Source organism: Pholcus phalangioides, unplaced genomic scaffold, assembly GCF_987345545.1.
Source record: "Pholcus phalangioides strain wild (caught in Gottingen) unplaced genomic scaffold, Ppha-v1.0 ptg000031l_1, whole genome shotgun sequence".
NCBI lineage: Eukaryota > Metazoa > Arthropoda > Arachnida > Araneae > Pholcidae > Pholcus > Pholcus phalangioides.
In genome coordinates this window covers 266,331-293,872 of record NW_028301621.1, presented here as the reverse complement: position 1 = coordinate 293,872, position 27,542 = coordinate 266,331, and the positions used below count along the sequence as shown (strand labels likewise).

Here is a 27,542-nt window from a genome sequence, read left to right as displayed (position 1 = left end):
TCGAATAAAAACGGAAGATTTTTTTCAAGACAACTATGTAATTCATCGTTATGAGGCGAGATCATTCATCGTCCATATGTAAAATGTGACGTGTTGCAATTCAGAATTTATATGAATTTTTTTCCTGTTGTTGATTCTTCAACTTCTCACGCACGTCGTCTTTTGTTTTTAAGACCGTTCGGATTAAGAGTGTTTTTGGATTACGGGGGGGGGGGGGGTTCTAGTGTATATGTAATTATATCCTTGAATTGTTATAACGAATTACAGTCCAACATTGTTATAGTGACATTAAAATGACCACGAAATAGTGAAATCTGGAAGAAACCACGGTACATTACGTTTGGACGTGGCCATTTGGACGCGGGACATTTGGTTCAGTGCCGTTTGGACATCGGCTGATTCGACGCCGCCGGTTCTAATTCTCAATATCAAGAGAATTTCGGTAATCGAGAAATGATCGAGTGTGTGCTCACATTCTATAATGTAACTTAATGTAATTATATGCTATAACTTAATGTGACTGCTATAACTGATGATACTTTTTATGCTTCAAATTTCTCATTGTGTGTCTTTGTTTTTTTCCACAAATGTGTTATTAAATGTAATAAGTAATAATGAAGAAATTATGAGATATGTAATATTGATGTAATAATGATTACTTGATAAAGATTAATAAACAATAAACGAAAAAAAAGTAAATAAAATGAAAATAAAAAATGATAAAGATTAAATAAATAAGACGTGATGAAGACTAATGATCCAACTGATTGACCGTGGCCACGAGACGAAGTCCAAATGGTCGCGTCCAAAGAATCATGTCCAAACGGTGGCGTCCAAACGTCCTGTTCCTAAGAAATCAGTGCTGACTTCTTTGGAAGATACCGCACAGATCGGGAATGAAAGAAAAAAATATCACATGCTTTTGTCAAAAAATTTCAGTCCTTAAAATATTTAGTTCATTCTCTAATTGATATTTTAAACACCATAAAATATTGTAGGCTTGTTATTCTTCACATTATATGCAAATTATTGAGTCCAAAGACTGCGCGATGAGTTTCTGCATCTTTCCTAGATGTTGTCTCTTTTGCATCATGATACTTTAGAGAAAAAAACCAACAAAAAGGGGAAATGGAAAAATGAAACCGTATTATAAGTAAAGTGAATTCTCGATATAACGATACTCTGCAAACCAAGAAAAAATATCATTTTAGAGGGGAATTATTTTGTGTGTAGAAATATTTATCCTCGGATCCTCTTGGATCCCCCGATGTCCAAAACTGGTTGCAGGTTGCTATGGCGGTCGATGGCATGTATTTCAAATACAAATACAACGCCACAACAGGCAAAATGCCCAACGAGGTGGCTGAGAAAAAGATGCCCATAAATGAATAAAGCAAAATTAAATGTCGACCTTCTACGGAAAGTATCCTTGATTTACTTAGTGTTCGACCAATGGCTCATGTAGCGACCCTTTTCAACTTTACTTTCTCAATGTCTCAATATTAATATTACATTATGCTATGCTTTGATGCGGTCAAAGCTGTCTACGAAGTGCATTTGTTTATATTCTTCCTCTCGAGATGCCTGTCGCATGCTCCTCGTATTATATCGTAAAATATTTATAAATTGTAAAGAAAATGCATACGTATAATGCTATCAATTGTTATCTTGTGAGAGCATTCCCCTACCAATTATCAGGGTCCCACATTTACGACAGGTCTTAAGTGCTAATTTGAAAAGCAATATATTCTAAGCGAATGGAAATACCAACTGTAACATAGCAATTAGTTTGGCTGTTTTTGGCGCGAAGAAAAAGTGTGGTGGGAGCCGGTTTGGAGACCACTCACTTGAACTGATAATATGATGTCTAGTTCTAAAATATGTGTGTCTGCCGGATCTAATTAAAAAAAAAAAAAAATCTAAATGAAGTCAAACTTGGTTGATTCGAAGCTCAAGGGGACAGCAAAACGATTCGAATTATCCAATTCATCAATATAAGACAATCATATTTTCCAAAAAATTAGAAACTCTTAAATTATAAAAATGTATTGAATGCGTTATATCACTTACTATGCCAGTTTCTGCGTTGTTGCAACTAGTGTCTGTGCAAAACTTAAAACGATCACAAAACTATAAGTATTTCATTTTTAAATTTGTAATTTTAAATTTATATCTTTTCGGGTGCTCTTAAACATGGCACAAAATTCTGAGGTTGATTTATGAAAGATCAAATTTTAGAGCTTGAGCAGCTTTTCCATACTCTTCATGAGAAAATTCAACGTGACTATATTCTTTGCTTCCGCGTCAATGTCTGCATCCGTCTCTCTCTCTTAACCACAATTTCTTTTTTTACAGATTTGAACCCCAAGCGTATAAACAAAATTTCTGATTGGTGGATAATGTTGCCAAGTTATATTGCATATTCCAAAATAAACCAACAATAATATTCGAGACACATGAATCTCCAACACATTTTACCAAAGAAGTGTCTCAGCTTTTTAAAGATTACCACACACACTTTCGTATTTTCCGAGTGCAGCAGTAGCATATGCATCTGTTATTGACGGGAGGTGCTAATGATGTCGTCCATGATCAGCTAAAACACAAAGGAAAGACGAAAAAGCCAGTGAAGGGAAATCGGTAACGAAATCATTGATCTTAGAACCAAAATAAAAAAGTTCAGATTTTGTTGTTTTTAATTCTTAATGTTTTAATGCAGAATGTAGGATCTTATAATGTTGTGATGTAGGCTACGTGTTATATTGTGGGGAAAAAAAAGTAAATAACGACTAAAAGCATTTACTAAAAGTTAAAAAAATTTGTCTGTTTAATCTAAAATATTAAGGGAAAATATCGAATTAAACTGGTTTTTCTTCAACATCAAGTTGAATAGGAAATTCAAGGTAAAATTATTTTCAAAAATTCGAATATTAGCCGAGTTCGTCTGTATATCTACAGTGAAATTTCTCTACTCGATAGTAATGAAATTTCTCTACACGATAGTAATGAAATCAGTGAGTTCTGATATCATCTGCTCTCTCGATATCAAATAAACGCACGCACGAGCCAACGTCGAGTTATTGATACTTATTGATTTAGCAGTATCAGATGCGGAAAAATTGAAGAGCTGAGATCTCGATGATGGTTGTCATTTCGTTTCGAACGGGGTTTTCATGACGAACAAGAAGTTTTGGGGTGGGGGGGGGGGGTGTCGCAGATAGATATATCAGTGCTTGTGTTGTGCGAGGGTGCATTAAGTGGTCCCACGTGCGCAGAAAACCGTCGGCACATTGACTACCGAAAGCTCTTTATGCTATGACCCGCCTCTTTTTTTTGCCTGGTTTCCAACCCCTCTATCATTAAGGGATTTCTGAGGCATTCGTTGCCCCGTTATGGGATGCCCCCAGGGGGTCCACAGACCCCCTGCGTGGAAGTGGAGGACCAACACCTGCCGCGTGCTGTCAGCAACTATACACACCGAAAGAGAGAGAGAGAGACTCTCTCGCTCCTCTTACTTAATAATTACTGAAGCCGCTTCCTCGTATTTGATGGCATTAATGCCCTTCGCGACTGACCGCCGTAACCTCACATTTCCATTTCGCTCTCTCTTTGCATTTTATATTTCACTCCTCCTCCTCGTATGTCTCCATTTTCTAGTAGATGTCGCTCTTTTCCGAAGTTACAAATGCACCGAAATTGAATTAGAGTAATAACTGCAAAAAAAAAGAAAAAAAAAAGACATATTTTTAGCGTAAATATGGTTGCTTGAATAAACATTTCACCGATTTAGGTTTAAACGTCATTTATTATGATCTTAACGTGATTTAGATTGAGTTTCGGTAGTTTACTCTCTCTTGTTGACCCGACACGTTGTTCCCTTGTTGAACTGTTGTTGTGCAAAATTTGTGGTTTTACATATGCAAAGTTTTTTGAATGTCTAAATGCAATTTTCTAAACTTCTCGTGCATTAAAGTATGTATTCCTAGAATGCAAAAAATTGCTGTGCAATAAAGTCCCAGCCAACCGATTCGAGACGTGTGTGAACGGTTACTAGAAAGGGAAGTTTACATACTTTTCTTAACTATACTAGAACGAGTTAACTCATCGACGTCATTAAATTAGTAGTAAATAAAGTTAGGTTATGAGTAAATAAATGTCAATCCATTGAAATTATGGTCTTCATAGTTATGTCGCGCCATCGGGACAAGAGTACATATATATCAAATAGAAAGCAAACTCATTAAAAACTCTCTGAGACTTACGTTGTGTTCCACATTTAAATTTTAATTCATTTCTTGGATTTAAGAGAATTGAATACTGAAGGATCAGACACACCCTACTTCATATCTCAGAGAGATATCGGAGCGTTCCTGAAGGATGGGTGTATCAGGGATAATTTTTTTTAAATTACAAGTCACAACAGATGTAAAAATAACAAACAACGTTATTTCAGAAATACCTATATACAGCGAGAAATGTCGATCATTTGATAATTATTTTTCGCACTACGGTCATTTTCTGCACACGAGGGCTAATGGGAAAACTAGAATAAAAATTATAAACAAACATCGTTCATAGCTAATACGTCTGTAGCAATTGTCCTTCTGCAGTTAATTACACAATAGTTAATTGCCCTTTAATTTGCCTTGTAAATGATAGAATTTGGAATTGAATTTATTCAATGTATATAGAAGATAATTATCTCTCTCATTGATTTCCATTATAAGAATTTAAAAAAAAGTGTTATTAAAAATAACAACAAAAAATTTTTCCCTTCAAACTGGTTGCAGTAATGAACGTCTAAAGGACCCTTTGCACGCTACGCATTTAAGGGTAAAACTGAATTTCTAAAAAATGCAGCTCAATCCGGCAGGAAAAAAAGAGCCGGGCTCCCCAACTCTATATATTCCTACTACAAATTGAGGTGACACACTGATTTCGAAAACTTTGTTCAAAGTACCGCCTTTTAATTGATGCAAAATGATCATGTTGGTAACTTTCCAGAAAAGTGAGACAGAAAATAATTGTGTTCATGATGTGACAACTGTCGTGGACACTTGTGGTGGAACTTCAAAAACCAAAAATAAGAAACAAGGCAGGTCGGGGTAAGGCAAAAGAAAAAAGGAAGAGTTCGATTTCATTCATTTATTTAAGGGGATTCATTCTCTTAATTCCGTAATTGATTCCTTTCTCCCATCTTTCAACATTGTGAAAACCTTTCTTATGTAAAAACGGTATACAAATGGTAAAAAGTGCACAAGTAATTTTTTGGTATATAATTACATGCCGGAAAAAGAAGAAATATTAAAAATATTTTTATCCATTGATTTATTTTAAATTTTTACCACATGCATTTGTAAATATACAGGGTGATTATAAAATAAATTATATCGGGATTATCCCGACATATGGGCCCCTAACTATCATGCCATTCACAGAAACTGAATGAAATTTCGGCATAAGGTATTTTGATGTATGCGCTCAAGAATGATATGGAAAAAAACAGTGTCACTCTAACAGTTACGGTTACAGTGAGAAAATTTCGAAAATATCAAATGGCAACACCAAGTTTTTTGTATTGGAATGTGATCTCCATTGTGAAAAACCCTAAATAGCGTTCGAACGGCAACTGTAGCATGAAAATCACCGGCGGTAGATAGGCTAAAAGTGAGGACAACCAATAAGGACAGAGAAGCAGCATAAAATAAAGCATTTTATTGTGTTTCACAAATTTTCTACATGACCTTGTGGAGGACTAATCAGGCTGGGATCTCAGACGAATGAAACGAACATTAATGCTCTGGTGCACGGCAAAGTCCTTTTTACTTTTTCCTTGCCTAGCTCCGGGGATTTTCGTGCTACAGGTGCCATTCCAACGCTATTTAGTGTTTTTCAGTATGGAGATCGCATTCCAATACAAAAATCTTGGTGTTGCCATTTGATATTTTCGAAATTTTCTCACTGTAACCGTAACTGTTAGAGTGACACTGTTGTTTTCCATATCATTCTTGAGCGCATACCTCAAAATACCTTATGCCAAAATTTCATTCAGTTTCTGTGAATGGTATGATAGTTAGGGGCCCATATGTCGGGATAGTTTTTTTATAATCACCCCGTATTTGATTGTGTATGCTGTCTTACACACGTGTAAAATTTTATTTATCTTTGATACTTAATTTTTTACAAATTAAAAACAAATCATTTAAAGCAGCTTGCGTGCATGATAAAATTGAATGAAACCACAATGCAATCCAATAAAAAACGATTCATAACAAAAAAAAACTATTCAGTTCACATAAAATAAAGAAAAATATTGAGATTTTTTATACTTCAATCTTGTTTATAACTAATTATAATACACAGCACTGCCTGGGTTTCCTTCAATGAGAGTTTTTGGATCATGTGATATCTCCCTCTTTCTTTCTTTGAGAGACATATAGACTGTGTCCAAGTTAACCAATATGGCGACTTCCTGCGGGACTCACGAAAAAACAAATCTAGATTAAAGAAACATAGAAATTAATAGTTTTTTTATTCGACTAAATTTTGACTGTGTTCTGCCATATTACTTATACCGAACACAAATCTGCTAGTTTTTTTCGGGTCACTTTACTCGTGTGACTTATACACCTGAGTGTTTCCTTCTGGTGCGGCCCGCGATGCTGCAGCTGATAATTATGTTGGTACTCGAACAGTGAGAAGTTGACGCCCTTAATGAATGAAAACAGAATGAAGAGTGACAGTTTTCCAACGAGCCCCGTCTTTACTGTGATGGTTATCAACGGCGAAGGCAAATAAATATTTCATCAATGTGCTAAAATGAAATTCGAAGGATTTCGTTTAAAAAAAGTCAAAACTTGAACGAAATTGTTGAAATATCAAAATCACTGCTATTAGATGACGCTATTGAAGAAGTCAATTAACATTTTTTCTCTATCGAGAATCATTGAGGACCGGATCTCATTGCCGTTATACCCAAGGTGTCGTAATAACCGAGATCATTATAGCAATGTTTGACTGTATAGCAAAACTTTTGTCTAATTTCAATAAAAATACTAAAAAGAGGCCTTTTCAATCAATATTGTTCAAACTCTTTTGCTAGATTATATCATTACCATCATTGCTATTTCAATTAGCTATTTATGCGCGAATGCCGAGGAAAAAAATTAACCTAGAATAGCTTAAAAAAGAAAAAAAAAAGGCTTTTAAATGCATAATTTATGAAATAAAAGGGCAAAAATTAGTCTTCCATTGTCTTCGTAAAAGAAATAAAAATACTTTTAGGGTTTTTTTGCTGGACAGAAATCTTGGTTTAAATCCACTTTTAATCGAGAAATTGTGTAAATTCTTCATTAGAGCCGTGAAATCCTAACCAGCCATCTTTTTTTCCTTTTCTTTTACTCACGAAATAGGATTTCCCAAACAAAGTTTAGCGAGAAATTAGTCACGTGACTCGGGCAAACCTAAAAAGAAATTAAAATTGAAGGGAAAAAGTCTACAAAACGCGGAAAAAGTATGCAAAAAAATAAATAACCACCTTGCTTTCTTTGTAATAGTTTCTCAAAAAAGAAAGCATTTTTTATTAGTACACATGGTTAAACTCAATAGTAGTATCTCAAACCTAAGGAACCTCATCGCAAGTAGTCATGCATCATCTCATCCAAAATATACTTCATACAGGGTGTCCTGTAAGTCGTAATTCGACTTTCATCTCATCAACCGTTTGTCGTAGAGGTATGGTTTCAATTCAGAAAATGTTCAAAATGTGTTCAGAAATCACCTTGTACCAGTTTTAAGAACTGAAATACAGTGTGTGAAAAAAATAAAAACTTAAATTTTATACGATCCATCTAACTTCTAATTGGAAAGTTGTTGCCCTGTCTCTTCTGAGTCCAACCAAAATAAATTAAAATAAAACATACTTTTAACAGCAATATTCACTGGTATGTATGAATTCAAAAATTTGAGAGAAGTTCCGAAAGAACAGCATAAATGAAGGAAAGCAGCATTTGTGAATAATGTAGTTTTTCCCAACTTTTTCCGATTTTTGAACTCAAATATCTCGTCAAATATTGCAGTTCGAAGGGAATTTTTTTGTTGGGCTCGGAAGAGACAGGGCAACTAGTTTCTGATTGGAAGTTAGAAGACAAGGAGACGGTAAAAAAATTCAAATTTTTAATTTTGTGGCACACTGTATTTTCATTGTAAAAAATGGTACAGGGTAATTTCTGAACACACTTTGAGAATTTTTTTAAATTGGAAACATGCCTTTACGACGAATCATTGGTCAGATAAAGGCCGAATTAGGACTTACAGGTCACCTTGGATATTTCATTAATAAGTTTTTCCACCTTTGGATTTAATTTTTTTAATTTTGTTAATTAAAATAAGTATATGAGAGATTGGGTGTTTATTACTACTTTCAAATTATACGGGGTGATTACTTTAATTACTTTATTCTCTCTGCCATATTTCACTTGTGAATTGCTGATCTTAGAGGTAACGTCCAATTAGAAAAGTATCCAAATAGAATGTATAGAACTCATATACGTCATTCGTATTGTAACAGGAGATGTATAGTTATTAAAATACAAAAATTAACTTCTTACACGGACACCCTGTCCTCGAAAACCCAGCTCATAAGTTGTTGCCCTGTCTCTTCTGATGTCCACAAAAACATTTCCAAGTGCAATATTCACTGAGATATTTGAATTCAAAAATCGGAGGAAAGTTGGAAAGGAACAGCATAAATAAGTGAAAGAAGCGTAAAGCCGAGTTTTCCCAAGATTAGGTTTTTGTGCCGCGTGAATCGAATTAGACCATTTCGCGCCGGCAAAGACGTGTTGCATAATCACGCTACGCGTTTGTGTTTTCCTAGCATTAGATCAAGGCGGCCATATTATAGTATATGGTCTAACATCAGCTACTCTGTCGTCTGCATGCTCCGGTTTGAAGAGAACGGAAAGAAAACACACAAGAGAGAGTGAAGAGAAAATCTGCAAAACGCGCGGCGCACGACGCACCTGATTCCTCCAGAAGCAGTCGGCCAATCCCGCCCGACGTAAAACGCCGTATTGCGATCTGTAGCAAAACCGTTGTACTGCTTTTCTTCTTGGCGAGTGAACGGCGTGTCGCGCTGGGTGGATCACGTTGCGTGCGGCACAGAAAATCTGCTCCTAGGAAAACACGGCTTAACAACAAATTCGTAATGTTACGCGGGCCTCATTTAATGGGAGGGGTGAATCACTGGTGTCGGGCGCTTCCCCTCCCTCTTAGTGACTATGCAACAAAAAAATTATGGTTGTTATCATATTTGTGAATTTATTCTATAAAAAAATATATAGCCTACAGATAAATAAATTAGAATTATAAATAATTGTTTAATAAGCATAAGTTATTAGATAATTGCTGAGTAATTTAGCAAATACAGACTTCTCTCGCTCAGCCAGGACTATCAGTCTGATGTTTAAAAAAAACAAAAACAAAAAACAATTTTTATCTGGGAATAGTAAATTTCTCAACAAATTTATTCCAAGGTTCGACCGCTCAACCACTATTGATAAAAAATTTCCTGATGCAATTCAGAAAATTTTCTGTTATTGCTTCAAAGTGGAAATTAGTGAGTAAGAATTCTAATCTTCTGGAATTCCGATTTGATATTTATGTAGATATACCAATTACTCACACAATAGAAGGAATGTCCAAAATGTGTGAATAAGAATTATGCATATATCCCTATATATATCATGGGTAGTGTAATACTGATTTCATTTTTCACTTGTTGGTGTCTTGACGGGCCACGGGTTCAAGACTCCTACGTTGAAACATCTGAACTCCTTAATGCGCATTTTCTGTTGCCTCCCACCGCCACTCCCTATAGGCTGAAATAAAAAAAATATTTCTAAAAACTATTTTAAAAAACAATTTTTTTAAATAAGCACCAGATAATAGTAGAGACTAGAAGAATTTTCGATCGTGAAAAATAACCCGTTCCATTCGTTAACGTAATATTGGTGAAATTATTTGCAAAAGAGGATAAAATGCCGCTGCAAATTAGCAAATATGTCATATTTTTTCTCAAAGTAGAAACATTTGAGTATCCGGATTGTATGCCACCGCAATTTACGGGAAGTAAGTCACTACACTGTAAACGCAAATATCTCAGACACTATATGGCACAAGTGAAAGTCGGTAATACAAATACAACGCCCCAACAGGCAAAATCCCCAACGAGGTGCCTGAGACTTTCAAGTAGCTGTTTCGGGGCCACTGTATAGACATATGTCATTGGCGAATGCAAATATTTTGAAAGTGAAATTACTCGTTATCAATTACTCGAGTCTTTTTTTTGCATTTCTGTGAAAACCACATCATGCTGCTGTCTGTTCTTTTCGAATTATTTAATTTTTACTTTTGGATCACCCTGTATATTATATTACATATTATTTATATGAGATTAAAAAAAGATATCTTCGAGTTAGGGTACTAGACTGGCCTTACCACATGAAGAGTGGTTATTTAAATGTTTTTTATCTCAGGAAATATGTGCTCCATTTAATTATCTATAGTTTGTTGTACACTGTTAGTATGTTTTTAATTGAAACAGCACAAGAACTTAACTAATCAGAGTGGATTTTTTAATTAGCTTAAATAGTTGATTGAGAGTGAAATATGCAGTTTGCCTTCATATCAATGTTACCTATAATCATAAAAAATCTTGTTTAAAAAAGTTGCATAGTTTTTACTTTAAATTTTATTTTCGATTCCCCTCAGTTTGGTGCGATTTTATATATCTCTGAACACGTGAAATTTCAGCAGAACTCAAAAAATATCACCAACAAGGAATCAACTCTTTCTGGATAAAAAATGTTTTGTACTAATATAACCGTATTTTGTACTGATATGACTACCAAAAGATGTACTTAGTAAATTATTAAAAATATTTATAGAAAAGAAATCGGTATAATGGGCATTTATAACATGTATTCGACATGAATATTCAAATATAAATGACACCATATACATGAGACCATACAGCAGGGGTTTTAAACTCAAGGGTCCCATTTGGCCCTCGGGCCCGCCGATCGGTTTCATAAAATGGTTAAAACATTAAAAAATGATTAAATATAAAATTAATGAAAGAAATAATTCTAGAATTGATGAAAATTCAAAATTATACTGAAAGAAATAATTTTAAAAATTTTCCAACAAATAATTTTAGAATTACTGAAAAATAACTGATAAATCAATGAGAGAAATAATTTCGTAATTTATTAGAAATTATTTCCTGGTCAATGAGAGAGTAATTGCATAATTATTTTTTGAAACGGTTTCAAACAATACAGTATTAAGAAGGAAAATATAGTTTCAGAATTACCGAAATAAGTAATTAAAGAATCATTTTAAGTGATTTAATACAAATACAAATACAAATACAACGCCACAACAGGCAAAATGCCCAACGAGGTGGCTGAGAAAAAGATGCCCATAAAAATATGGATGTCATATATTTCAAAAACATAGCAACCCAATTAAAAATGCAATTAACAAAAATTGTAAACAATATATACAAATTAAATTAGTATTATTGAGAGAGTATTTATGAGATTAATTAAAATTAATCTCAGAATTGATTGATTATTTGTATATTTGTATTTGTATTTGTAAAAAATTATTTCAGAACTAATCAAACTTGGTAATTAATAAAAGAAGTAAATTCAGAATAAACAAAAGTTCAATTATTTTTGTCCCTGTTCAACTCGGGACCCCATTGGCCCCTTCTATTGAGATGTCATTAAATTATATGAGTTGGTGGTACACAGATTCCGTGGGAAGTTTCAATTTGGCCGGCCGTGTCTGAAAGGTTGAAGACCCTGCTATACAGGGTTAAAAATCAGTAGTATCTGTGGATAGATCCTTACCAAGTAAAATCTCACGATATTTCATTTATGTTAAAGTGTTTTAGAGTTTTAAAATGCATAGTACGTATTCATGTTCAAACTTGCGGCCGCGCCGATGACACAGTCCATTTCAACTTTTTATTAAAATTATGCCCAGTTTATTAGAGGTATAATTAAATTTGAGATACATTGAAAACTTTTTTGTGAAAACATACGTATTTGAAACCTGTGTGTACCAAAGGAAAAACATTTCTACAAAAAATCGTGTAATTTTAGGATTTTCGAGGAGTTATTCCGCCACGACAGCGCCAGATCCGATTTTTAAAGATCATAATAAAATCGTTTATAAGAGAAAAAAACATCAAGATTCCGAAGGAAAATATTCCATACAAACTTTCCACCAATTTACTTCTAATGAGATTTCAAAATCCGATGTGTTACTTTAAAGTTCCACCAAAGATGGTATTTGCACGATTTTTCAACCAATACATTATTTTCTCCGTTAAGGAAGTGTCCGGCACGTAAGAAAAAAAAAGCAGTAAATAATAATGAAAACAGGAATTTATAGAAAACAAAATTAATTTACGAAAATTTCCTCGCCGTCATTTTATTAGACAAAAATAAAATGAAGGAGCGCAATTTTTCCTTTAGTTTTTACGCATTTTGGAAAAAAAAGAAATGCATATGATGAAGATGATTTGTTGGAGCCCCGCCTTGAGAATGCCACGAGGAGGAGCTTCTTGACCTTGACGCCACACATAAAAGTGAATTTCACTCGTTTTCTCCCATTTTTATTTTCCTTTTCTCCCAAAAGACAGAAAATTCCATCCGTTTTCTGGAAATGCGGTGAAAGGGAAAAGAAAAAAACCCCGTTTTTTTTGTCCAAGGATTATAATGAAATTTTTTGTTTTTTTCTCCTTTATTATTATTTAAATTACAGCATTTCATGTAGGAAAAAAGGCAAATGTAAAAACGGAAGTAAAAAAAACTACGTGATTCACGATGATTTTCTTGTTTACGTAAAAGAATGAAAAAAAAAATCTTTTACTTTACATTTCAGAAAAATTTTTGTTTGCCTTTGAAAAAAAAATTGAAAAAATACAAACTTATTTCGAAGAAAAAAGAAATTTTTTGTGTAGTAAAGAAATTGTTTTTTTTTGTTTCTCGTTCCGAAGGAAAATGTATTTGGAGATAATTTATATGAATTTATGCTGAAAAAAATCTTTTGTTTTTTGATTAAAAATTATTTGCATGTTGAAATAAAAATGAAGTAATCGAGAAAGGAAAAGTTATTTTTTTTTTCTTCTCGCAAAAGATTAATAAATTGAAAATGGAATTTTCATGATCTGATGAGATTTATTTTTTTGATCATCTGAAGTTACTTGTCACTATAATTATTTTTTATTACACTTAGGAAGTGTAAATTGGGTAATTACTATTGTTTCTTGACGATTTAATATGAATACCCGATAAATTAATTACTCAAAAATAACAAATGGTCAGATCATCGTTTATTTTTGATTTTTGGTTATTAAATCAAGACTGTGGAATATAGTGGCTGTTCTTACTAAGCGAAAAACACTTTGAATGTTTGAAAAATTGAATTTTCTGGATGTTATGCCGAAACTGATACTTGGGGAAAAAGTGATTTTTTCTCCTGTCCCCTTGCATACCGGGCAAGTGCGCTAACCAATATACCAGAGACACACTTTTCAATTCCTTATAACACGCATTAGTAGCGTGAAGTTGAGTAGCAGCCTCCTTTAACTACAGCAGCAGGCCGAAAAAATACCACCTCTCTTCATACTTTGAATGTTTCTTCCAAGTTAACACCGTGAATACATATGGGAACTTTAATAATAAAAATTCGATTTCATTTCTGCTAATTATTGAAAAAATTGAAGTGGATCAATTTTTTCTTGAAGAACAGGGAAGCGCTTCAAAATCTTCATTCAATGCACAAATAAATCCTCCCCTCAATGTGCGTTTTCTGTGCAAAAATTACTCAGCTCTCAGAGAAGTTTGTAATCAATGACTTTTACGAAATAACACGAAGAAAAGGCAGAAGTAGCGGCGAAACATCAAAGAATCGATACGAATTAAAACTGCTGGTAATAATTAGATTAAAATATTGATGGACTTTCTTTTCTTTGCTGAATACGCCTTTTATTGAAGAATTTAAAAAATTAGCACAACTTAACATAACGAAAATATTTTAAATGCTCATATCTCAAGAAGTTGTTTGGAACAAATGAATTTTCTAAATGTCTACTGAAAAGATCTCGTTTTTGAACTAATCCAACTATACTTCAGAACAGGACTGGACAAATCGCCGAAAATTCACATGCCCATTCGAACGTAATGCAACTTAGAATAATAGATTCTCGAATCGATATTTTACATACCCGAAAAATAGTAATAAATGTTTTCACTGGATTTGCTCACTTGAATATTAAAAAAATATTTATTTGCCGGAAAAATCCGAAATAATTGAAATTTTAAATAGAAAATCAAGATTTTGAGAGAAATACAAAAATTTAAAAGATGTTTGAAAGAAACAAAGCGTTGGTTTGTTTCATATATATGTTCGCGTCGAGCATATTGTCGAAAAAAATACAGACAACAAAATTTTTATCTGCCTCGAGCATGTCGAGCAAAAAATTTGTCCAGCCCTGTTTCAGAAGAGTTACACATTTGAGTTCAGGTACGAGACTGACTACGATACCAGAATGAAAACGTTCGAAGTTATTAAAGGAAGAAATATTCTGGATATTAATGCTGAGACGAGCTTTGTAAAAAAGAAGTTGGTTGTCTGAGCCGGAATCGAACCCTAGCCCTCTGGCAATCCCGGTAAATGCACTAACCAATGTACCACAGGAACACAAGTTCTCCTTTATTTATGTATAATACACACAATAGCGTAATGCGCTGAAAGAAAAGTAACCTCTCTTAACTCATTGATACCACACCTCCCAGTTGGTAAAAAAATGTGTTATTTACTCGGCCCACTTTTTCTTTTTTTATTGTTGTACACTGTGTAATGACTGCCTGTGGCTATTACATATACACGTGTACTGATGTAGTCATGTGGCATATCGACATAGTGGCATGTTGTGAACTCAATGACGTGAACGGCACATTGTATATGGTATAATATATGGGACAAAAGTATGGCCTGAACTGTAATGGTAGAAACATACTTAAACATGCACAGCGTAATGACCTACTACTAAATCACACATGTACCTCGTCCATATTCCTCTGCGGAACTTCTAGCGAATTGGTACATGTTGCGATATGCGTGTCCGTGTTGTGAACCTAACGTGGAGCTTGCTTCTGTGTAAATGCTTGTATAACAGCGTAATGACCTGGTGAATGAGCATAATTGTATATATTTATGTACTGAACTTTACAGCAAAGTAATATTTACACTTGATGACGCAAAACATCTTGCTACTTATAAATTAATTGCATAACTGTATATTTGTATATATTGATTGTATGGTGCTGTAGTGGTGGGTTGGTAAGATACAGAGTTAGAGATGGGAAGAGTTCAGGGTACATGGGTTCAAACCCACCCACCTCCAGAAAATTGCACTTTTTAGCCGCTGTGGTGGTCGAGTGGATATAGTAACGGACTCGCGATGCGGTGATCCGGGTTCGAACCCCACAGTGGTGGTCGGCTGAAGTTGGTTTTCTGTGGTTCCCAACTTCAAGGCGCAAATGCGAGCCGATCTCCCCGTTAAAAAGTCTCGCCACAGAGAGCAACAGTCCTACAACGATAAATCATTCAATCATAACACTTCACTCATAGTTAGAAAAACTGGTGACAGCACTACACATAACAAGCATTACAGAGAAACAAAAAACTTCACGTTAGGTTTCACTACACGTACACGCACATTCCCGCGTGTACTGATTCGTTGGGGGTTCCGCGGGGGGGGGTGCATGTGTGGTGTAGCAGTAGTAGGTAGGGCCTCCAAAAAATGGCTCGGGGACCATGATGTTCTTAAGTCAGCCACCTCGTTGGGCAATTTGCCTGTTGTGGCGTTGTATTTATATGTCACATGCGGACAGGAATAACCGTACCCTAAATAATGAATATGGTTTGTGGTATGGGGTAGTTGGGTTGTTTAGAGATAATGATTGAACTATGGTTAAAAGGTAGATTTACATTATCTAGCAGTTTGGTACATGGGTTCAAACGACTGACTGTACTGTAGTAAGAGGCTATGGTAGGATAACATGTAATTTGTAGAAATTTCTTATTCTTTTCAATGTTAATTTAATTTATTGAATAACAGTTACATTCTCAAAAATAACACTACCCAAGAGGCAAATGGCTGCCAATACTGCGGTTATAATCATGAAAAAAATCAAAAACTGATACAAACTTTTTATGGGGGGGGGGAATATATATATAAATTCAAACGCACAAATAATCATAAATACAAAATCAAGTTAATTAGTAGTACAAGTGTCTTGAAATTAAATAAGTAAATATGTATAATGTGTTCATTATGTTGAAGTAAAAAAGAAAGGGGGGGGGGAGAAATGTGTATATACATGCACATATTGTGGCTGGCTTTCGGAGTGCTACTTCAATTAGAAATTAAAAGGTCGATTGATAAAATTTGCAGCTACGGAACTATGTGAAATTAAATTTCAATATCATTTATTCAGAGTGAAGATATTCTTTAAGCTTTTTTTTTTAAATGAGGCAGATTAGTAATTGTTTGCATTTCACATGGTATTGAATTGAAAAACCTTGGCGCTATGAAAATGAAGTGTTTTTGCAAAATATCTTTGTGTGGAATAGAAAAAATACAATTTGGTAATTTTATTTTATTGATCCTCCGAGTTGGAGGATTTGTCTTTCTTGTACTTCCTCTTTTGGAGGAATGGAATATTTGGGAATCAGATTCGTTCATTTTGGTTCCATTTTGGATTTGCTTTGTAGTAATTTGAATATGTTTTGATATGTGTTTTCTGTGACCTCCGCCTCCCAACGTACCATCTCTTTTCCAATGTGCGCGTTATGCCTTTATCCATGTATGTATGTATATTATTTATTCTGTGGGTACATTCGGCGGTGTAACAGTTGCTGCACCGTCGAGTGTCCATACCTTTGTTTTTGCTTTCGTATTCATTGACTTTTTTGTGGGACAGCTGCTGCTGCTGAGGAACGGATGAGATTCGGATGAAAGGAAGTGAATTGAAATATAGTGGCGACACTGTGAACAGTGACACTTATGTTAAACTTTGTTTACTTCTCTTCACCCTTGTTTTTGTATATTTTGTTCTAGTTAGTACTCCCGTCGCTGTATTTAGACACTCAGAAACTCAGCGTATCCCCTCAGGGGCGGGACACAATGTTTTGCTGACCCAGCCAACAACACATAACAAAAGAAACTTTCTGGATATTAATGCTGCGACGAACTTTGGAAAGTTTTTCGTCTCGGGAATCGAACCATGGTTCTCTTGTAATTTAGGCATGCGCACTAACCGCGCTATTTTAAGGTACAGTTGGTCCCGCTTAATCGAATATTAACGATTCCATCACGCAATATCCGATTCAGCGGGGAACAAGTCAATTGTAATTTTACCACATTAGAATAGTTTACATATTGAAAACTGATGACGGATCACTATTAATATAGCTTCTCAAATAAATCAGACATCAAAAATGAAAATTATATTCAGTGCCATAACTAGGCAGGTGCAAAAGGTGCACCCGCACCGGGCCCATTGAAACGGGGGCCCAGAATGGGCCAAAAGGGACCTAAATGCAAATTCTTGCACAGGGCATAGGAATGGCTTGTTACGGCACTGATTATATTTTATTACAATGATCGCAATGCCCGATTCTTTTACTTCATTAAGAAGTGAGCGCCCTATATTGGTTCAACAGAGAACAACAAAATTCTAAATGTTTCATTCAATAAAAACATTATGTGTATAGTGGTTGATGGATATTAACAGTTGACGTGTGAAGCATAATGTTCGATTAAGCGGAAAAATAATTGAAATTATCATATTAAGCGGAGAGCTTTAACATTGTCTCTATGGGGGAAATTTTGGTGCCGGAGGATTTTATCCGTAAAAGCGGAGTATATATTTATTCGTTTTCTTATTAAGCGTTATTCGCTCGATTATATATCTTAAGTAGTACACGGAGCAGATGTAAGCCAATGAATATGTAAAGGATAAATTTCGTTTGAACAAATCAAAAGATATATATTGTACTGGTGACGGTACGTCTGCGGGATAGGTCACCAGCATCGTGAGGATCCAGGTTCAAACCCCTTAGGCGGCACGGTGCTGAAGTTGGTTTTCTGTGGTTTTTCAACTTCGAGACACGAATGCAAGCCGTGCTTTCATTTGAAAAAGTCTCTCTCAGAGAGCAGGTGAACATTCAACATGATACAACATGACTGTAATTTTCACTTCACAATATGGAAGCTGTTTTTTAGTAAGTTGGTACCTGTCAAATTTCAACGAGCAAAGAAAAAAAAAAATTAATAACATATTGGGTGGCAACACGACAGCAGGGAGGACGCACGCATGTTGCTAATGCTCCGGAAATTTATTAAATTTCCCATTTATTTATTAATCATTTTTTAAAAATATTTAATTTGTTTGCGTCTGATAGAAAGGTATTTATTTCGAAGTATGTCGATGAAGTAAAATTAATCCATAGACATATATGATCTCTTTGCGAATGACGTCCACCGCGTTCTTGGTATTTATGTTGATATATCTGCTTTGATCAATCATAACAATGGTGGATACATGTTCAATTTGTGAAGGCGAAGTACTGAAAGGGAAGGAGGTATTTTCATGTTCTGGTTGTGAATCACTTATTCATCCGATATGTGTTGGAACCACAGACACAAATTTCAAAAAAATGTCTACTGAAATGAAACAAAAATGGCGATGTACTGACTGCATAATATCAGCAAAGATTGAAAAACGGGAAAAATTGGAGCTTGAAAAAATACATGATATCATTCGTGAAGAATGTCGAATTATGACTAAACAGATGGAAAAAAAATTCTCTGAAGAATGCAGTGTGTTGAAATCCGAAATGATCGAATTGAGAAAATCAATCGAGTTCAATGATGAAACACTCAGGGACATGAAAGCTGAACTATCGGAGGTAAAGAAAGAATTACAGATAATGAAGAGATCGAATGAGGGGTTGCGAAGTGAAAATAATGTTTTGAAGGAAAAAATCAAGAACATATACGATGAACTGGATAAAATAGAGTTACGATCGAAATCAACCAATATAGAGATACAAGGAATGCCGGAGGAAAAGGGGGAGGATGTGATGGAAATAGTGACTGAAATTGGTAAAACTTTGAATGTGTATAAACCGAATGATATAATGAAGCTACATAGGGTAAATTCGGTAAACAAAAATAGGATCAGACCAATTATTGTCCGATTTAGAGACTCCGCGGTGCGAGATGAATGGATCGAAGCTAGCCGAAGCAAGAAGGGACTAAATGCAAATGAAATTGATGAACGTTATGGTGATTCAAGGCTATTCATAAATGAACATCTTACTAAGACTCTCAAAGACCTTTTTTATCACGTCCGGAAGTTCAAGAAGGATAACGACTTTGACTTTGCGTGGGTGAGGGACGGCAAGGTCTTACTGAGAAAAAGGCAGGGTGAAAAACTTCATTATATTCGTAACATAAATGACTTGGATAAAATTAATCAACAGCAGAATTCCCAGGAATCAATAATGTAAGTATCAACTCATCTTGCCTTGAAACATTCGATGATTTGGTGAGTTTTTCAAATAGTCCTGAAACTTTCAATATATTGCATGTAAATATTAGAAGCGCTCGTGAAAATTTTAATAATTTATTATTGCATTTAGAAAAATTAGTGGTTCCATTTGATGTTGTATTACTGTCTGAAATTTGGATCAAAGATCATGAAACTGATCTGTACAATATTTATGGCTATAATAGTTTTTGTGAATGTCGAAATAGAAATAGATCAGGCGGCGTTATTGCATATGTAAATAAAAAATATTCATTTTTAAGTACTGCCTTGAATATGAATACAGCTGAAGGCTTATATTTGTACAGTGAAATGTTAGATCTATGCATAATTTTAATTTACAGATCCCATGATTTTTCTCGAATGGATTATATTATTGAGTTCAGATCAATTATTAGCAATTTAGGGTATAAAAATATTATCTATACTGGAGATATTAATATGGATATATTGAAGTCTGACACGGACAGTGATGAATACATGAGTCTCATGTCTGAATTTGGTTTTTTATCATACATAAATACACCAACAAGAAAGTCAGCGTGTTTAGATCACGTTTTCATTCGAAACGCGAGGTTAAATTATCGATTTGAAACAGCAGTATCAAAATTAGAGATAACGGATCATTTACCACTGGTTATTAAATGTAATCTTGGAACTGATACAAAACTTTTAAATAATAATCAAAATAATAAAAATCGGTTTTGTCAAAATGTGGATTATGATAAGTTTGAAATATGTGTAAAAAATTATGAATTTGATGAAAACATTTTCAATGAGACTGATGCAAATGTATTATATGACAAATTTCTTGATATTGTGTTTAGGCATCGTAATTTCTGGACAAAACAGTCTAAATGCAAAACAGGAAATAATTTGAAAAGTGAATGGATTACATATGAATTGAAATGTATGGTCGATACTAAAGAAAGACTTTATAAAGTTTTTAAACGAAATCCTTCAGATCGTGATAAGGAAAATAATTACAAAAACTATAACAAACAGTTAAAAAAGAAGCTAAAAGCTGCAAAGGATGCTTTTTACTATAATAAATTTATAAAATGTGGTAACGACGTCAAGAAACAATGGAAAGTTACTAATGATATCATAAATCGAAAAATAAATAAAATAGTACTTCCAGTAAATACTAATCCTGAAACAGTGAATGAAATGAATGAATTTTTTATCAATTCTGCAATAACTGAAGATTCTGAGTTAATAGATGAAATAGAGCTTCTAGTACCAAACCAGTATAATTCTATAGTTGTTACTGAGATAGAGGAAAGGAATGTAAAGAATTTAATAAACATACTTGAGAATAATAAAGCGGTTGGTTATGATGGAATCACTCCAAAAATGCTAAAAATTGTCAGTAAATACCATTTGAAGTTTATAACCCACATTATAAACTCTTCAATTCTCAATGGAGTTTTTATTGATAAATTAAAATGTGCTCTTGTTATACCCATTCATAAATCAGGTAATGTCAATGATTTCAAAAACTATCGTCCGATCTCTATTTTGCCCGTCTTTTCGAAAATTTTGGAAAAAATAATGAAACACAAAATTATAAATTTTCTAAATCAATTTAATTTTTTTTCGAGCAATCAGTTCGGTTTTCTTGGAAATAAGAATACTGAGATGGCAATTTTGAAATTTTCAGCAAAAGTATATGAAAGTATTAACGAGAGCAAAAGAACCCTTGCTATGTTTTTAGATTTAAAAAAAGCCTTTGATAGTGTCGATCATCCAATTCTTATGCATAAGTTATATTGTTCAGGTCTGAGAGGCAACACTTATCACTGGTTTAAAACTTATCTGTCAAATAGAATGCAAGCAGTTAAAATAAATGATACAATAGGTACATACAGGATTATTAAAACTGGCGTCCCACAGGGTTCTGTTCTTGGACCGATTTTATTTCTAATCTTTGTTAATGATATCAATAACCTGGATCTACATGGTGATTTGATTAGCTATGCCGATGACACAGCTATTGTTTTGTCAGAACAAACGTATACCATGCTGAAATCTGATACTGAAGAAGATTTAACAAAAATTAACACTTGGTTGAGGCATAATAAGTTAACCTTGAATCTCAACAAAACTAAATACATAAATTTTCAATTATACAATAGAAATATTGAAACACTTATAATTCGATGCCATGAGTTGGGATGTTCTGATGACCAATGTTTTTGTCCGATTGTCTCGGAAACTGAAGAGTATAAATATTTAGGAGTCACTATAAACAAAAATTTGAAATGGAACTCTCATGCAACTGCACTTAGTAACAAAATAAAATACATGAATGTTCGTTTATATTGCTTAAAAAATATTATATCTCCTCAATTTATTCATACACTTTATTTTGCTTGGTTCTACTCACTTATCCAGTATGCTATATGTGTTTGGGGAGGTGATTATGAGTCCAATTTAAATGTTTTAATAAGTGCTCTGAAAAAAACTATAAATATTATTTCCTCTCGTAACCCTACACCATCTGCCTATAATTATAAATCAGACTATAGATTTAATATTGAAAAATTGTATATATACCGAAGTCTAATGTTTATTTATAAAAATCCTACTTGGTTTGAAATCAAGCAATGCCCAACAAACACACGTCTCCGTCGAGGTTTTCAATATAATATTATACAACCTAAAAAAAACATTAACCCAAAAGCAATTTATATATTTGGCTCCATTATATTTTAATAACCTGCCAAATGAAATAAAATATGAAAATAAATTAAGAGCTTTCAAACAATTAATTATCAATTATATTAATATTTTACTACAATAGGAAGGTACTTCTCGGCCCCCAGTATACAGTGTTGTGTCACCTAGGCCTTTGAAATATTTGTCTATTTCTATACTTGTATTTTGCTTAGTACTTGTTAGTAGCCTATATGAAAGTGTTTGTCACCACAGAAAAATTTATGTTTGTATACTCTGGACGGATCAAGCGATCCCTTGAGTAGAATACTGTATTTATATATTTATATATATTGTTTTATTTTTTTCTTCTCTTAATAAACTATTTCTATTTCTATATTTGACATTCGGTGCGAACTCGAAAGTTGCCATCCTATTCAGAAAACAACCTTAGTCTGATGTAATTTATCAATTCTAAGTATTGCTCCTGCTCACCCTTACGAAATGGAAGATGGCTTACTAAAGGAGTTCATTTTTTACAGCTTTTTGTTCCCTCAATGCAGCCAATGGATCGCGAGTCTTTTCTAACTTGAAATATTACATACAAGTTTTGGAAAAGTGATATACGGGCATATTCAAGTCAAAAAAGCATAATCGGACAATGCTAAGAACATTTTGAAGCTCACGCAAAAATAGATCTCTTTTAGTGGAAGGTTTTTTATATCAAAACTTTCTAAATCTGACCATCGAGTTTCTTTCCACCGTTCAAGATGGTACGAAATAAAGCTTATAAAATCTGTCAATACGAAATTTAAGGGTATGAAACGCATCTGTCTGAGCACTTCTAACTACGTATTTTTATTGTAAATATGATAATCCATTCGAGTACTCGTCGATTTTGGCACTTACGAGCATTACGAATAAAAAAAAAGGCTGCATAAATAAATATTTCTTTTAAATTACACTTCTTTTAAATGTTATTTTTACTCATTGGTTAATTTGATAAAATAATCAACAACGAAATATTGGAGTCTTTAGATTACACACCACTGATGACGCGTAATCGCAATCAAAGAGTATACGTATCATAACACTAACGAAATAAATTTTATGGACAATATACGTTGCAACATTAGTATACATGTATCTTTTGCGGAATACGACACAGACAGATGTGGCAGGTGAGTGGGTGGATCCTCGGCGTTTCCACTTCCATGAGGACGACAAAAATTTACCCGAATTCTTGTCCTCCTCTTCCTCTTTTCCAGGAGGAGGGTGAACAATGTTGCAAAGGGCCAAAGGAGATGGGTTCGGGAGCTGTTTCTATCATGTGGATGGTAGAAAAGAGTGAGATGAGGAGGAACCATGACTCTGGTGGGTTCTGCTGCCTCCTGGGGCGTGATTCTCTGTTCTATCCTCTCTCTCTCTCTGTATATACATGTATGTGAGGTTCGGTTAGGGCGAAAGAGAGGGTAACAGAGGGACATTCGCTTACGCCCAATTGATCCCTATCGCAATTTGTCCTCCCGAAATAAGCAGTAATTGAACTAATGCTCTTCTACGCTTCCCTTCCTGGCGGCCACTCGCATTGACATTCATGGGGATTTGCTTGAAGGCTTCACAGGAAAATCTCTACTCTGTGTTCGACCAACTCTCTCCTCTTTCTCCACTCTATCTTGCAATGGTCACACACATACACAGAGTACTCTTCTCGCTCTTTCTCAACGTCCACGAGAGACTTTCACACAAGTTTTCCTTTTTACTTTATCTCTCTTTCTCTCCGGAGGCTGTTTCCCTCTTTGCCAACAACATTTGACCGACCAAAAGCCAGACTGAAATTATCGTTATTGCTTGCAACGTTTCAATTTGTTTGGTCGCTTCATTTCTTTAGATTCGTTTCACGATGAAGAGGCGGACGTGTCAAAATGCATCCAGACAAATCGGTCCTTTTCTGTTTTTTTTCCTCACTTTAATGGGAATTTCGTTTCTTAAATTTATTTTATACGCTTGCGAAATAATTTTATTCACTTTTCCTTTCAAACTCCATATAAACTTCGAAAAAAAATATTTATTTTAAATATATAATGCTTTTAAACTGACGCTAAGCACCCTAAGCTTATGAAAATTGATATGGTATTTACTGTGCAAAGGACGGGCATTAGCAGTAATCTCAGGGCCATTAGCAGTAATCTCTTCTAAGAAATATAAGATCCATTTAGCTTTAGTATAATATAATGTTTTTAATTATATATATTTTATACTTCAGATTTTAATTAATTTTTTTTCTTTTTTGTCATTTTTCCAGTAATGGGCTCTAAAAATACCGCAGAATTTATAAGCATCTGGAAATTTCATAGTCAGCGCATCGGTCTGAAAATGTCGTAGTGAGTGTTTGAACGTTTATACGAAGGAGCCCCGTTCATGCCAGGACTTTTTAATAAGCGTTGTCTCATGACACGCCGGAGTCGGTACTAGCTGAGTGTGCCTGCTTTGTTAATATTGATAGTTTGTACAATCGTTGTATTGCCCATTTTGCTGAATATTTTCCAAAATTATCTTTTCGATTATTGCCATTAATATCTGTATATATACTAGCTTGCTTCGTTCAACCATATAAACATTTAACACTTACAGCGGCAATTCGGAGATTTCTCGTCAAACTTGATCTGCTTTATTTCAGTCACCCCGAAATGTCTCGGTTTCTTAAAACGCTTTTATTTCGGCATCGATGAGCCCAAATGGGCGTTGAAGTTATTTTTACAGTCAAGTATGTTTTCCACCCCCCTCCAATCGATCAACTGCCACTGGGCATGATCTGCTTTTGTTCAAAGTTAGATAACAGAAGGAGAGAGAAAGAAATAGACTGTTTCTTTCAGCACAGTAAAGAAATATACGCTCCAAAAAAAAAAGGATTTCTCTTCCTAGAAAGTGACACACTTCATGGCAGGCGTCTTTGTGTCCTATTGACGGAAATGAAAGCGATGTGTGGAGTCAATTCCCTTGGTTTCTTGTTGGGGGTGGGGGAAAGCATTTATCAGCTCGCAATCGGAAAAAAACTATTTCGTGAAAATAGGTGGCAATTTGTAGAAGGTTTAGTGATTTCACATGGGGCAGTTATAATGCAGGTGAGAAAAGGACAGGAAAGAACTCTTAAAGGGTTAAAATAAGAAATTTTGCATTTGCTTATGAGGTGTCGGAACTTTTAGAGGCGTCGGAAGTGTTTTAGACCTGTGGGTGCTCCACTTTGCCTTTATATAGTAGATTTTGATTTCTGAATTAATTCTGGGAGTGCTCAGACCATTGCTACAAAATTTTGTGAGGCTCGAGCACCCACTGCATCCCAGGCTCCGACACCACTGGTGACTTCGACTAAGAATATTTTACTCGGATATACTTCACTTGAATCACGTACGTTTGTTAAGTTTGATTGGGATTTCATTGATTCAGATTCCCCGATGGATTTCATTTGTAACTTCATTGATTGAAAGTCAACAAGAGCCAGATGACTTCAATTATCTTTTGAACTTTCTAGGATTTCTAATTATCTTTTTGTTTTCATTTGAATTAGGTATAGCTTTTAGAAGTGTATTGACTTCGTTATTACCAACAAAACTGCAAAGAAAACAAAACACGAGAGGAAATATAAAAAGAAAGTCCTAATACACAATGGTTGAAGTTATAATTGTTATTTTGAATGCTAATACCAAAAGTCATTAAAACTCATCAACTATTGCTTGGATTTAATCCTTTTTTTTAGATTTCTTATGTTTATAAAAAAGTTTATAAAAATGCCACAAGCACATACCTGTGACACTAAAAGAACACTATAACGAGAAATCTCTCACTTAAAATAGTAAAATAAGCAATTAAAATGTAAAATCAGTTACACCAATACAGCACATTTTGTGTGCTGATGACGTCTGCGAAAAAAAGTATCAGGACCGATATGTCATACACCTGATCCAAGACCATGCTCGCTGAACAAAGGTGGCAACGAATGAATGAATAAATGTCAGAACTCTGCCACCGGACTTATTAGAGTCTGGAACACTTTATTGTTAAGCCAAATGAAGAAAAAAGAAAATATACAAACATATACTTTTATATGCCAGAATATACAAAAGTGTAACTATATGTTTTCCTGGACATTGGGTTCTGGAGTGGAGCCAGCGATTTGAAAGGGAAGAAACAGCCCTTACTATATAGCACTTAGTTTGTACGACGTACAAGAAGCCACGTCATAACGTCGTGCGGATGCGAAAATCACACAACTGAAATTTCTTTAAAATTGAACCTGAAAATAGACTTTGAAGAAAATATTACAATGTTTTTAATTGCATTTTAAATTATGTTTTATAAAAATCTTAAAAAAAATACCTATAAAAATTAATTGATGTTAAATCATGATATAAATTACTTAAGAAAGCGTAATTGATATAACAGTGCCGTTATACCTCGTACACATCTTCTACATTAGGGGCCATTCAAGTATTACGTAAGCAGATTTTCAGCCATTTTTGACCCCCCCCCTCCTCCTTGTCAGCAACAACACACACAAGTACCTTATGCTATATATATACAGTAAAACCTTGTTAAGTCGTCATCCTAATAAGTCGTCACTCCGGTTAAGTCGTCCTTTTTCTTCAGACCCTTCCAGCTCTCATAGACCACAATGTTTTTTTTTTTCAAACCGAGCACAACTCAGGTCTATCGCCATAGGCAATTTACTACCTAGTGAGTTGTGCCGGAATTGTAAGTGTGTGTACCTAACAGTCTGAGTGTATCTAGTGTTGTGTATGATTTTTCAGTGCTGCCATCTATATCTCAGAAGTGAAGTGAGTGATGTGTAGTGACTGAATATTTGTACTGTTCGTAGGCCTGTTGCTTTCTGTGGCGAGACTTTTTAACGGGGAGATCGGCTCGCGTTTGCGCGTCGAAGTTGGGAACCACAGAAAACCAACTTCAGCCGATCACCACTGTGGCGACGGTGGGGCTCGAACCCGGGTCCCCGCGATGCGAGTCCGTCACTATGACCACTCGACCACCACAGCGGCCATAGACCACAATGTTATTAAACCCTCGTTTACTCGTTGGGGACTGTTCAAGCTAGATCTTATTTCTGCCTGGGCTCCATTGGAGAAACTTGACAAACCGCGAGACACCCAAGCTCTGTCGCAAGAAGCA

At 34.6% G+C, this 27,542-nt stretch overlaps 1 long non-coding RNA gene across 1 annotated transcript in view; it reads left to right on the top strand.

Moving 5' to 3' along the window:
* LOC149066958 (uncharacterized) overlaps window positions 1–27,542 on the top strand; it is a 154,241-nt gene that overhangs the window by 22,967 nt on the left and 103,732 nt on the right. The gene's annotated exons all lie outside the window — the stretch shown is intronic.